Genomic DNA, 13,216 nt, shown 5'->3' on the forward strand with positions numbered 1-13,216 from the left:
CCTGTTGGACACACAGTTCATTTCAATCTCATTCCAGATACCAAGCAGACAACTGTTATTAATGCTGTACAGAGTAAGAAGTTTCACAACACCAGGTTAAAGTCCAACAGGTTTATTTGGTTGCAAAAGCCACTAACTTTCGGGCCTGTGACCCTTCAGAGGCCCAAAAGCTAGTGGCTTTTGCCACCAAATAAACCTGTTGGACTTTGACCTGGCATTGTGAGACTTCTTACTGTGTTTACCCCAGTCCAACGCCAGTATCTCCACATCATTAATGCTGTAGAGTATATTAACTGTTCCCAGATGTCACACTTTGCTTATTATTTGGAACAACCAAAATATTCAAGTACTTCTGAATCGCAACCCAAAGCTACCGTGTACATTCCATACCTCAAATTCCGCTCTCCAACAAAATGAAACTTAATTTCATGAACCTGCCCTCGCCTTGTAACGTTCAATTGCACAAATTGTTTTATATGGAATAATGTACACAGGATTATATACTGCACATTCCATCCTCAAAATATTATGGGTTTGATCTACAGCAAACAATGAATGGTGAGCCAACAGTTATCTGTTAACTTTAGTAACAAACCTGAATTTCTGGTCTCCAGATAGTCCGAGACTGCATGTACCACCCCTGCCACCCCACCAAGGTGTATTTCAGGTTCTTTCGGAAATCCCAATGCAATAACTCCAAAAGAATTCCCCAGGAAATTTGAATGTTTAATGGACAATTTCCCAGCACGCCTAGGCCCTCCAAAAATACTCTTCAGCTCCGAGTTAGAGACATCAGATAGTTCTGACTTACCTGGTAATTGCCCAAGCAACGTTAGAAAATTCCTAGTCCAATTCCTGGGTAACTGGCCAACTCACCTCATCCACCAGCTTCCCCTTCAAACACACAACAACAATACTTCCCCTACACCACCCCATTAATCCTTCCAATGTCCCACTGACCCAACCTGACTAGCGCCACACTCACACCTCCCCTCAACTCCCCAGACCTGATTCCCAACCTCCATCACCCAACTACCCCCTGGCCAACTAGATCTCACCACCCATTTGCCCATGCTCAACCCTGATCTGACTAGACCCCACCACCTTGATCCCCCCCAACCCAACCTCACCATATTTGCAACCTACCATTAACCCATTATCCACTTACCTTTTGGGGAGTCTCTGAAGATCTATTCCAACTAGTGATGGTTATTGGAAGGTTGGTGGAGGGGGACGGGGGAGTAAAATAAGAGTTAGTGCTCTGGAAATTGTCTCTTCTCCCAATCTGCTTATTTCTTTCCCTTCCATGATTCACACACATGACAGCAGCATGGTTTAAAGTTGTTCAAGGGGAAATATCAAGACTGGCGAATAAGCAGTGACAATTTTAAATATGCTCTGATGCTGCTAAAATCTGACATGTACTTATCACGGTAGGAGGCGATGGTTAAATATTCTCACCATGTGCCCAAGCATGATAAGACCAGACAAGACAATTCGACTGCTCGAGATATTACATAATTAGTATGATACTTTTAATTATCTATAATATTTTAGGCTAAATGAATTACATGGGTCAGATAACATCTGGAGATAGAACGAAATCTGAAGGATCGATTGACATTGGCAATGAGAAAGGAAAAACTTAATCCAAGGACAAAGTGGATGTGATGGAACAAATATGTAACTGACTTTAAAGGAAGACAACCAGAATAGGGATTCTCACAGTAAAGGTATTTCCTTTTAAATCTCCAGTTAAAAGTCAATTCCAAAGCTTTGTAAATATTTACTATGTAAAAAAGCAAATGACTGTGGATACTGGAATCTGAAACCAAAAGAGAAAATGCTGGAAAATCTCAGCAAGTCTGGTAGCATCATTAAGGGGAGAAAAGAGCTGATATTTCAAGTCCAGATGACCCCTTTGTCAAAGCTTTGACAAAGGGGTCATCTGGACTCGAAATGTCAGCTCTTTTCTCTCCTTACAGGTGTTGCCAGACCTGCTGAGATTTTCCAGCATTTTCTTTTTTGGCATATTTACTGTGGATGGACAGCCCAAGTAGAAATCTAAAATCTGTTATGACAGCAATTTCCTCCAATGGCTCTTCGTTTAACCCATACATCCTCTCTCAATCCATGCGCTGGCTCACAATTTTACAAGACCCGATGCTGGAACATTTTAGTTGTTTATTTCATACAGCAGAAATTCAATTCATGTTAGCCCATTTTTCTATTACTGCAAGTCTCATGTAACAAATTTGTCATTTCGCATGCTTTTCACATTTTTGAATTGTACGTATTTGGGAGTCTTCCTCCCTCCTGATGTACTGGTACATTTAAATTTTACTTACTAATATGGCAGCTAGTGCCATAAAAGGGGCCTTGGCTTCTGCACGATTCCCTTTGCTGATGTCTCCAAGGTTTCCAGTGCTGAGTCACTTCTGCAGAATCCTCTATCGGAAGATTCGCCAAAAAAAACAGAGGAATGTAAATGGGTAATTTTTTCGTCTGGTGAGTGTCAAAAGAATGGGCCAACATATTAAAATAGTATGAAGCAATTCATATTTCAAGCTTACTCCAATTACATTTCTTCACATATCCAGTGCAAATATTTATTTTAAAATGTTCTGAGTCCAAATATGATCTTGTATACAAAATATTCTGGGACTGCAGATTACAAGACAAACAATTAACCATTTTTACCATTACTGTGTGCACTTGTACCTGAAGCAAAAACACAACAGGAGCCTGAGAGAAAATGAAAAGCATTCATAAATTTAATGAATGTGCAAGAACTTAAAGTACATGGAAAAGCGTGGAAGAAAAACAATAAAAACACTTTAAAAATGTACAGAGAAAACATCTGGAACACTCATTACTAACAACTGAGAATTCAGCAAGCAAAATTTAATCCCCATCAGTATTACTTCAGTGCAAGGCTGAACAGTTCATGCATAAAAGGATGCATTAAAAGCCCTCAGATTTTCCTGCATCATTGTGAACACATCAAAAACACCATCTCTGGCACATACAATATAGTTAAGCCAAAACTAAACTGACATGTCTCGGACCTCCTGTGTAGGTACTCAGTCCCAATTTATAAAAATCAAAAAGATATCATAAAGGCATATTCATACAGACCAACTTCATCAGTGTTTTCCATCACTGTTGCAGCATCACCAGTATGCAGTGTTCAGTTCCATTTGCAATGCCTCAAATAAGGAACAGTCAGGGCTGTAAGCAGCAAGATCTGGACACCATTTGAGCTTTGGGTGAGCAGCAACATTTGCACCACACAATGTCCCTTGACATTTAACTACATTAATACCACCATCAATATCTACCAAAGATCAGAAACTTAACTTGAAGATCATATAAAAACTGTGTTGGGAATTAGAATTTAAGGAATTCACATGCTTACTCCCTAAAGCTTTTCCACCATCTACAACACACAAATCAGGGGTGTGGTGGAATATTCCCCTCTTGCCTGGATAAGTGCAATATCAACCATACTAAAGAAGCTTGACACCATGCAGGGAAAGCATCCCACTTCATTGGCTACATGTTCACTATCTTTAACAACCACTCCCTTCAACAATGCCATCCAGCAGAGCGTACGATCTACATACAAGATGCAGTACAGCAACCTGTCAAAGCTCCTTCAATATCATCCAAACCCTTGACTCTTACCAGATGAGGTGGTTGAGGCAGATACAATTACAACATTTAAAATATATTTGGACAGACATATGGATGGGAAATGTTTAGAGAGACTATGGGTCAAACGCAGGCAAATGGGACTAGTACTCGTTTAGGAAACCTGGAGGGCATGCTTGAGTTGGGCTGGAGGGCCAGTTTCTGTGCTGTATACCTCTATGACTCTACCACCTAGAAGAACAAGGACAGCAGGTGTATAGAACACCACAATCTGAAAGCTTCTCAAAGTCCTTCACCATCCTGACTTGAAATGATACTGCCATTCTTCTTTCACTGCTGGGTCAAAATGCTAGAGCTTCCTCTGTGAAATGCAGCTGTTCAAGACAACAGCTCTACTAACACCTTCTCAAAGGCAATGGGGGATGGACAATAAATGCTCGACTTGCCAGGGACATCCGCATCCCTGAGAGCAACTATGGGCTGTTTGCCAAAAGATCTGTAATTCCATAGAGGGTGTGATGTAATTCCGTGGAGATTGAAATGCGTGCTAAGTATAAAACAGGAATGTTCCTTTCTGTAGTTTAAGTACAAGTTTCCTACAAAAAGAAAACAGCTAAGTTTAGTCATTTGTTGCTGAAAAGTGATTTAAAAACTAACATCTCGACAAGTCATTCTTTCAGCTGGTATCTGGAGGTTTGAACCTCTCAAACGTCATCAGTCTCCACGACGATTTTAACATTTGAAAATTTTTTCTCCTAGTCAAAATCAGTCCAGGGATCAGGAGAAAATTAACTCTCACTTGGAAGAACAAGTGACAGCCAATATGAATTTCTTAAAAAAAGAGACGTATGACAAACTTGTCTAATGAAATTTGTTCTGACAGAAGGTCAAATCTAAAGCATTAAACTGTTTTTTCTCTTCCCATGGACGTTGCCTGATCTGCTGAGTATTCCCAGCACTTTACTGAATGGTTCTTGTTAATACAACCCAATACCCTGCTTACTTTGGCTGTGACTTCTCTGCATTGGTTGTGAACTTCAAATATGATATGCATAATAATCCAAAATCCTTTTCTCCTTCAATCACATTCGATGTGATTCCTGGTAAATGTGAGGAATATTCTGTGTAGGTCCTACCCACATGAATTACACAGCATTTATCTAGGTTAAATGCTATTTAACATTATTTGACCCACTGTCCTAGTACATCTATTTCTGTTGCAGTACACCACATTCCTCCGAAGTCCTAACTATTGCAGAAATTTTCATGTCATCAAACTTGCTGACCACATACTCAACACTGCTGCCCAGGTCATTAAAGAAATCGTGAACAGCTGTGGGCCTACCACCAAATCCTGGATGACACCACTGGCAAACTTGCCTCTGGGCTGATCCACAATCATTAACTAAAATAAGGAAATTATACAATAATTAAATCTTTGAGTGATTGAGGAATACTAGTCTTGGAGAAAACTTTTTTAAAGAAATCTACCAGAAATAATAAGAACATAAGAAATAGGAGCAGGAATAGGCCAACTAGCCCTTCGAGCCTGCCCCGCCATTCAATAAGATCATGGCTGATCTGTCGTGACTCAGTTCCACATTCCCGCCCTCTCCCCATAACCCTTAATCCCCTCTCTTATCAAAAACCCATCAACCCGCGTCTTAAAAATATTTAGCGAGGTAGCCTCCACCACCTCAACGGGCAGAGAATTCCAGAGATTCACCACCCTTTGAGTGAAGAAGTTCCTCCTCAACTCCATTCTAAACCGCCCCCCCTTTATCTTGAGGCTGTGCCCCCTAGTCCTACTATCCTTTCTGAGCGGGAAGAGTCTCTCCACCTCTATCCTATCCATCCCATTCATCTTCTTATACGTCTCAATGAGATCTCCCCTCATTCTTCTAAACTCTAACGAGTACAAGCCTAATTTATTCAGCCTCTCCTCATAGCTCAACCCCCTCAACTCCGGTATCATCCTAGTAAACCTCCTCTGCACTCCCTCCAAGGCCAAAATATCCTTGCATAAGTACGGCGCCCAAAACTGCACACAGTACTCCAGCTGCGGCCTCACCGATGCCCTATACAGCCGCAGCAAGTCCGCCCTACTTTTATATTCAATCCCCCTCGCAATGAAGGCCAGCATCCCATTCACCTTCCTGACTACCTGCTGCACCTGCAAGCTGGATTTTTGCGACTCATGCACAAGGACCCCGAGGTCCCTCTGCACCGTCGCCTAGTTTTAACTTCAACTGAGATCAAGGAATGGTTACACCTCTGAATGGCCCATCATGTCGGTGCCAGTTCTCCAAGAAAGCTAATACTGAAAAGTCAACCTTCATCATAATAAACATTCAAATTATCAGCTGTGTTAGGAGCTACAATTAGCCACAAAAATTTCAAAAGTAACACAAAAGACAACCTATAATTAGAAAGCTGGAAAATCTGTTTTCAGACTCAGTTTAAGTTGGAGAGTGTCATAACTCATCCATAGTAAGTTGGCAAACTGAATTTTGTCACCCTTGTTTCAGCTTTGAAAAGCAGTGTCACTTTCCAATTAGATACAAAAGACACAACTCTACAACTTATCAAAGAAATTCAGCAGTCAGAAAATAACACAGTGAAATTAATGCTCTTAAAGATTAAGCAAAGAGACCATGAAATTCAATGCAATAGTTCACTAAAGCACATAGTTCTATAAAAGCTAATATAACACATGTACCTTACACGTTTGATGGTGATGCTCATAGTACATTGATCGATACAATGCTTAAGAACAGGAATATCGTGCCTTATTACATACAAGGCAACAGAAGAATTTGGATACAACTTGGTCAAAGACGTTACTGCTGTAAATAGGAAATTTGAATTTAACTGGAGAGTATTTTGTTTTGAAGACTTTTGCAGAACCAAGTAGGAAAATTCCTTTTGTCCCCAGCCTTGTAACACAAAGGAAGACAGTGAAATATAACAAACACTTAATTTAAGTAGTAGTTGACCACTGTATGATCAAAGCATTGGGGAATTAACCCCACTTCCTGAAGGTGTGATTAGAAATTGATTATTACAGATATCACATTTACAGTTGTCGCAATGAAGCAAGGGGAATGCATGAGACAATTTTAACAGTCAACCCATTTGAGTGGATATGACCCTACTGCTGCTGGCATTGAGAGATGAAGGAAAGTCTTATAATGCATCCCAAGTGTTAGAAACAGTTCAGTGCCATCCCAGGAAGGTGTCATTTCTTTCCCCCAGTCTGAATCTGCTGACCGCACCAAGAAATATAGGTTTTGGCCGCCAAACTTCCTGTGTTTTTTTGATCATGTTGACAGCTTCAAATTACAAGATATGCATTTTGATTTCCTTTGTTCCTCATTATTATATCCCAGGAACAGTGCTATTAGCTATGCAGTTCCTCAACAGTGGCTGGAGATTCATGGGCCTGGTCAAACCCCACATATAATGCAGGTACAAATCTGTGTTTGTCAGCTGAGTCAGTCAAGTGTTTAAATGATTTTAATTTCACCACTGAGGAGCAAACACAGGTTAAAAATATCTGTCACTTATAAACTTGCATCATAGTGTATAGCCCAAATCACACTATAATGTGAAAGAAGGAACTAAGCCATATGAATGCAAGTTGCTTTCATGTCCTGAATTCATCACAAAGTACTTCACAACGTGCTTTTTGCAGGCAAATGTAACAGGTAATTTGAGTACTCTTATAGGAGGAATGGAAAAGAGAAAGAAAGTAATTCATCTTTAGGCCAATACATCATTTCAGCCCCAGAAAACATGGATGGCTCTTAAGTACATCTACAAGCCATCAAGATTTTGACTCATTAGTGCCATGAATAACAGTATGCTTAGTCTTGAGGGCTACATCTACCAGACTCAAAGTATCCTAAGATAGTGGGAAAATCAACTCAAGGAAGTGCCTTAGTTGACTTCATTCTTACTTATGTTCCTGTCATAAACACAGCTATTTACATTGCTCTCTGGCAGTCTCTTGTAGCCACAGTATTTGTATAGCCGGTTCTGTTTCAGGTCAAATGGTATCCCCAAGAATGCTGATTTTTGATTTAGTGATAGTAATACCATTGAATATCATGGGGAGATGATAGGATTGTCTCTTGTGGGAGAGGATCATCGCCTAGCATTTCTGTGGTGCAAATGTTACTTGCCACTTGTCAGCCCAAACCTGAATGTGGTCTGGATCTTGCTGGATATGGACATGGATTGCTTCAGTATCTTAAGAGTCATGAATGGTATGAACACTGCAATCATTAGTGAAATTCATCACTGTTAACCTTGATAGAAGGGTATTGTTATGTCTCAGAGACTTCCCTGAGGAATTCCTGCTGTAATGTTGTGGTCGTTGGAAACCATCTTCTTTTGTGCTAGGTCTGACTCCAACCAAAGGAAAGTATTCCCACTAAATTTTGCAAGGCTCATTGATGCAATACACAAAAGCTGCCTTGATGTCAAAGGTAGTCACAATCATCTCGCATTAAGTCCACATTTGGGCCAAGGTGGAATCATAGAATCCTACAGTGCAGAAGGAGGCCACTCGGCCTATCGAGTCTACATCGACCACAATCTCACCCAGGCCTATTCCTGTAACCCCACTTATCAATCCTACAAATCCCCCTGACACTAAGGGCAATTTAGTATGGCCAATCAACCTAATCTGCACATCTTTGGAGTGTGGGAGGAAACCCACGCAGAAACAGGGAGAATGTGCAAACTCCACACAAACAGTCACCCAAGGCCGGAATTGAACCCAGGTCCCTGGTGCTGTGAGGCTGCAGTGCTAGTCACTGTGCCACACTGTAATGAGGTCAGAAGTGGAGTGCTTCAAGCAGAACACAAACTGAACATTGGCGAGCAGGTTAATGCTGTGAAGTGGTACGTACACAGCAATGTCAATAACATCTTTCATCACTTTGTTGAGGATCAAAAATAGAATTACGGGGCAGTATTTAGCTGTATTGGATTTGTCTTGCTTTTTGTGGACAGGATGGACCTGGGCAGTTTCCACAATATTGGGACATTCATGGCCATTTTTCACAATATCGGGTTGATGCCAATATTGTACTGTATGGAACAACTTAGATATGGGCATAGCTAATTCTGGAGCACAGATCTTCAGCACGACAGCCATGATATAGTTAGGGTCTGTAGCCTTTGATTCCAATGCTTCAGTTTCTTGATATTACATGGAATGAACTGAATTGACTGAAGACTGGCATCAGTAATGTTGAGGATCTCAGGAGCAGAAAAAAGGCGAAGGGTAGGTAGGTTCTGTCCAACCAAACCAGCTGATTTTAAAGGCGATCAATGGCATGGTGGATAAATGCATGTCAATGATACTGACCACATGACTTCTACAATGAATTTGGTAAGCTTCCAACACAATAGATTATTAAACATTCGAGTGCATAAGCTAACCAACTGAAAATTGGTTGGTAATCAGTTCGGGGCTAGAAGGATGATTCTTTGATTGGCAGAACATGGCCAACGATATTTCTCTAGTATTTGTACTGACTTCTCTGTTTTTCACATGATATCAATAATTTAAGTGAAGGCCTTGGGAGTTTCTGGACCATCCTCTGCTTTTCCCATTGGTTGTATTCCATACACATTTCTGATATTTGTAGAGTGTAGAGGTACTTGCATCAGTCTCAATTCCAGTAAACGCTTCAATCTACAGCGAGTTACTTGGTGGGGATGGTCACTAGACTATAATCCTGAGACCCAGGGTAATGTTCTGGGGATCTGGGTTTGAATTCCTCCAGGGCAGATGGTGACATTTAAAAATCAATAAAAATCTGGAATTTAAAATCTAATGATAACCATGAAATCATTGTCAATTGTTGTAAAAATCCATTTGATTCCCAAAAGAACAGTGAAGGAAATCACAGAATCCCTACAGTGCAGGAGGCGGTCATTTGGCCCACACTGACCACAATCCCAACAAGGCCCTATTCCCAAAGCCTCTCATATTTACCCTCCGAATTCCCCTAACGCTTGGGTTAATGTAGTATGGCCTATCAACCTAACCTACACATCTTTGGAAATATGTCATCCTTACCTGGTTTAGCCTATATATGACCGGTTGGCTCTTAAATGCCCTCTGAAATGAAGAGCAGTTAGGACCCAGCCAGCTATTCCCACATGCTGTGAATTAATTTTTTTAAATTTTCAGATCAGAACTGAAGAAGGGTAAAATGTTTCCCTCTTAATGCATGTTGCCTGTATTTTTGGTTTCTATCCCTAATTATAAATCTCTGCCCTCAATTCTACCACTCAGTGCTGTCTGACTGATTAACAGATGCCAAAACTGTGGATGAGAAACCAGATCTTCAAACAACTTCAGCAACATCAAGACCATGCTGATCAACTTCCACAAAGAACTCCGCACACTCCTTACTACTCAGACAAGATAACCCAACAGCATACTGATCTATGTACTGTCAGTATACTGATATGCCAAGTTTTTTATTAAATACACAGATACCCATTATTATCATATTTCCACTTAAGTCTTTTCCACACCACCTACCACTATTGCTTAAACGCATTTTCAACTTGTAAAGAAACAAACAACCTCTGGTATACACAAGCTCCAGTTTATCCAAAACAGTACTACCATGATTGTACCCTCATGAAATTCTAAAAAAACTACCAGTATTATCCTGACAATTCTCTCAGGCTCCTAGTCCTCCAAATCAAAAAGCTATTTCTTTTTTTAAAAAAATTTCTCCTGTCCCACAGTATTTCTGGAAGCACTTCCTGGATTATATGAATCTTTTACTCTTACTAGTCTTTTTTATATTTATCTTCCTCTACTCTAACATTGATGTAAAATTTTGTTGGCAAAATCTGGACAAGACTGTTATGATCCTAAGGAGTCCAACAAAGTGAAAGAACCAAATTTACCAGTTGAACTCCAACAAAAGAAATTAACAAAATTTCACTTTTTATAATTTTTACTTCAGCAAACCAAAATCAACACAAGCTGAACATGAATTAATTGACAAATCACAGTTTATATATACCAGAAATTATTAAATATCAGACATAAAGACAGATGAACTTGGCAGTTCACACAGGATAGATGCCACCAATTTCAGCCACAAAGTCCTTCAAAGCTTTGAATTTTGTCAGGTAGAATTCCAACCCTTTCCTTTAAATATTTAGCAACCAACGCTTATCTGACAGCAGCTCCTAATCAATCCAAGTTTCACAGATACAACAAAATGGTGCACTTGTCCAGAACCACCTCAGCTCCACTCACAATGGTCTTGATGGCTTGGATCCACGAGTATTATCTTTATTCAAACCCTCGTGATAACCTTGTGCACTGTATGACCAGGTCTGGTGAGTCAATTAATTAAGTGACAGAAGCAGCTGCAACAATCTCGCATCTGCCTACTGCCAGCTCCTGGATCTCACCTTTATTTTCATCAGCCTGCATTGCTTGGTGACCCAAGCTTGGATGGCTCTGTCTTTTATCTAGTTTCAAATTCTATCAGTTTTTCCAGAAACCCAAAATTTCAGTTTCCCTTTCCATTTGGGTCTGACACTAGAAATACAAGCTTTTAAACCACAGTCAGCGCATCCAACAGAACATTCAACAAGACATCTTATCTATTCAGACAACTTGCACATGCCACCCACTGGTCCCGCATATCGTGGATTCCATCACACTACAACCAGGAACTGTGTCCCAAATCCTCGGCATTGCTACTCCTCCCCTATATTAAATGTGTATTATACATTAGGGATATATTCAGGTGTAACATGTAAACATATTTGCATCCTACAAAGATTAACCAGATGTCTGTTTTGAAGGGCTATTCTGTTTTCTGATCTCACTGTACGCCAGTTACAATTCACACACTATGCTTTGTACTTCACGGTGGGAAGTGTCCGTAGCAATAATTGCTCCTACACTACGACAACATCAGGTAGGACAACTAAAAATTAATGTGGAAGATGAATTAGAATGTTCCTGTGTATTTAGATGTGAAGAGAATCTCTTCATGTTTTGATGAGTGGATTAAAAAGGAAAGAATACCCTTGTAAAACGTGAGTGGTGACAATATGATTAAGACCGAGTTAGAAATGACTGACTGCTCTTTAAACTAGCAGAACAGATTACAGTGGGCACAAATAGGACTGACAATCAAGGTACGTTTTGAGAAGGAACATTCTGTTGCCCATGGGTAAATCCAGATTATTTTGAATTTTTCCTATAAAAATGTAGTTGAATTAAAAATATGGGTTCTGGAATGAAAAAAAACTTCATCATTTGAATCTCAAGTTTTAAATTGTCCACTGGAGACAGAGTATGAGCCAATATTTCAAAAATCACTGGAAATGCAATTGGTTTGTGTTTTAACAGAACACACAAAAGTAAATTGTCCTTGACATTCACGCTGTTGCTAAAAATGAGACAGACATTGAAATTAATTCAATTGGGTTTCAATTGAAATTAAATGTAATGATGTAATAGAAATGGAAAATAAAGCAAATAAAGCAAAGACCTAATAAGTGTGAAGATCTTTGTGAATGTAAGTTGTATGCAACTCAAAGCAAATATAAACGAACATGATTGCGTTGCCAGTGAATTATGACACCCTACACAAACATTTAATAACATTACAGTTTGCACGATTTAGGATCCTTCACAAATGAGGAAAGTGTATCCTTGGGTGTGGGATGATATTCCACACGACTACAAATGGTAGCCGTGGGTGGGTAGTTAAGCAAACAGAAAAGAACGGACAGCGTCGTCGCAAACCGTGTTGTTCGCGTTATTTCACACGTTTGGGGGTGACGGAAAGTAAAAAGGGGGGACTCTGAAGTTGCCTTGCCAGCCACAACACAATTATAAAAGTCCCAACAAGCAAGTCGTGGGCACGTTTGAGACAGCCTCATGGGGGAAAAACAATTGCTCGAAAGTAGATTACCACACTGAACGATTTGAACGTTGATGGCTTGTTTGAACAAAAACACCAATCCATACACACCACACACACAAATAAACAGTGGACCAACAAACGAACGAAATGCAAATTTAGGCCATAAAACAAATGTCATGACACAAAAAAAACCATAACTCTTTCTCAAATGAGAGACAGGTTACATAATCAACACAGATGTATATTATCGCAGCTAACATTTTACATTTGGCTCTCACGTCCAGCAACAGTGAATAGTAAGAGGAGGGGGCGTAAGGCGGCTGCTGGAGCCACGATGGTGATGATAACAACAACAAACACTGGGGCCAAAATGGCGACAAAGCAGGCTGCAGGGCAATAACATTGGGCTGCCGACTTACCTCCACAGACGGGAAGATAACACACTGCCTCAACCTCCCCTGCACTGCTTTCCAGCTCCGCTCTCTCTCTCTCTTCCGAGCCGTGCGCGTCAACCCAAAGTATTTCCAATGGATTGCTGTTTTTTATCTGTGTGTATAATGAGTCTCTCCAATGCTGCTGCTCCGCAGTTTTTTTTCCTCCTCCGCCTCCTCTCCGGCTGCTCGTACTCGACG

The 13,216-nt window shown here is 40.3% G+C and overlaps 1 protein-coding gene across 3 annotated transcripts in view; it reads right to left on the bottom strand.

Moving 5' to 3' along the window:
• Positions 1-13,216, bottom strand: part of gpbp1l1 (GC-rich promoter binding protein 1-like 1) — a 55,964-nt gene extending 42,748 nt beyond the window's left edge. The window contains exons 1-2 of one of the 3 annotated variants that reach the window (XM_080195420.1): positions 13,004-13,216; positions 2,349-2,450 (exon numbers count right to left, since the gene is read on the bottom strand). The gene's annotated coding sequence lies outside the window, so the exon portion shown is untranslated. The remainder of the gene's footprint in view (positions 1-2,348; positions 2,451-13,003) is intronic. The other 2 variants (XM_080195419.1, XM_080195421.1) reach the window with 2 other exon arrangements.

Source organism: Carcharhinus amblyrhynchos, chromosome 9 (assembly GCF_965287045.1).
Source record: "Carcharhinus amblyrhynchos chromosome 9, sCarAmb.v2.hapA, whole genome shotgun sequence".
NCBI lineage: Eukaryota > Metazoa > Chordata > Chondrichthyes > Carcharhiniformes > Carcharhinidae > Carcharhinus > Carcharhinus amblyrhynchos.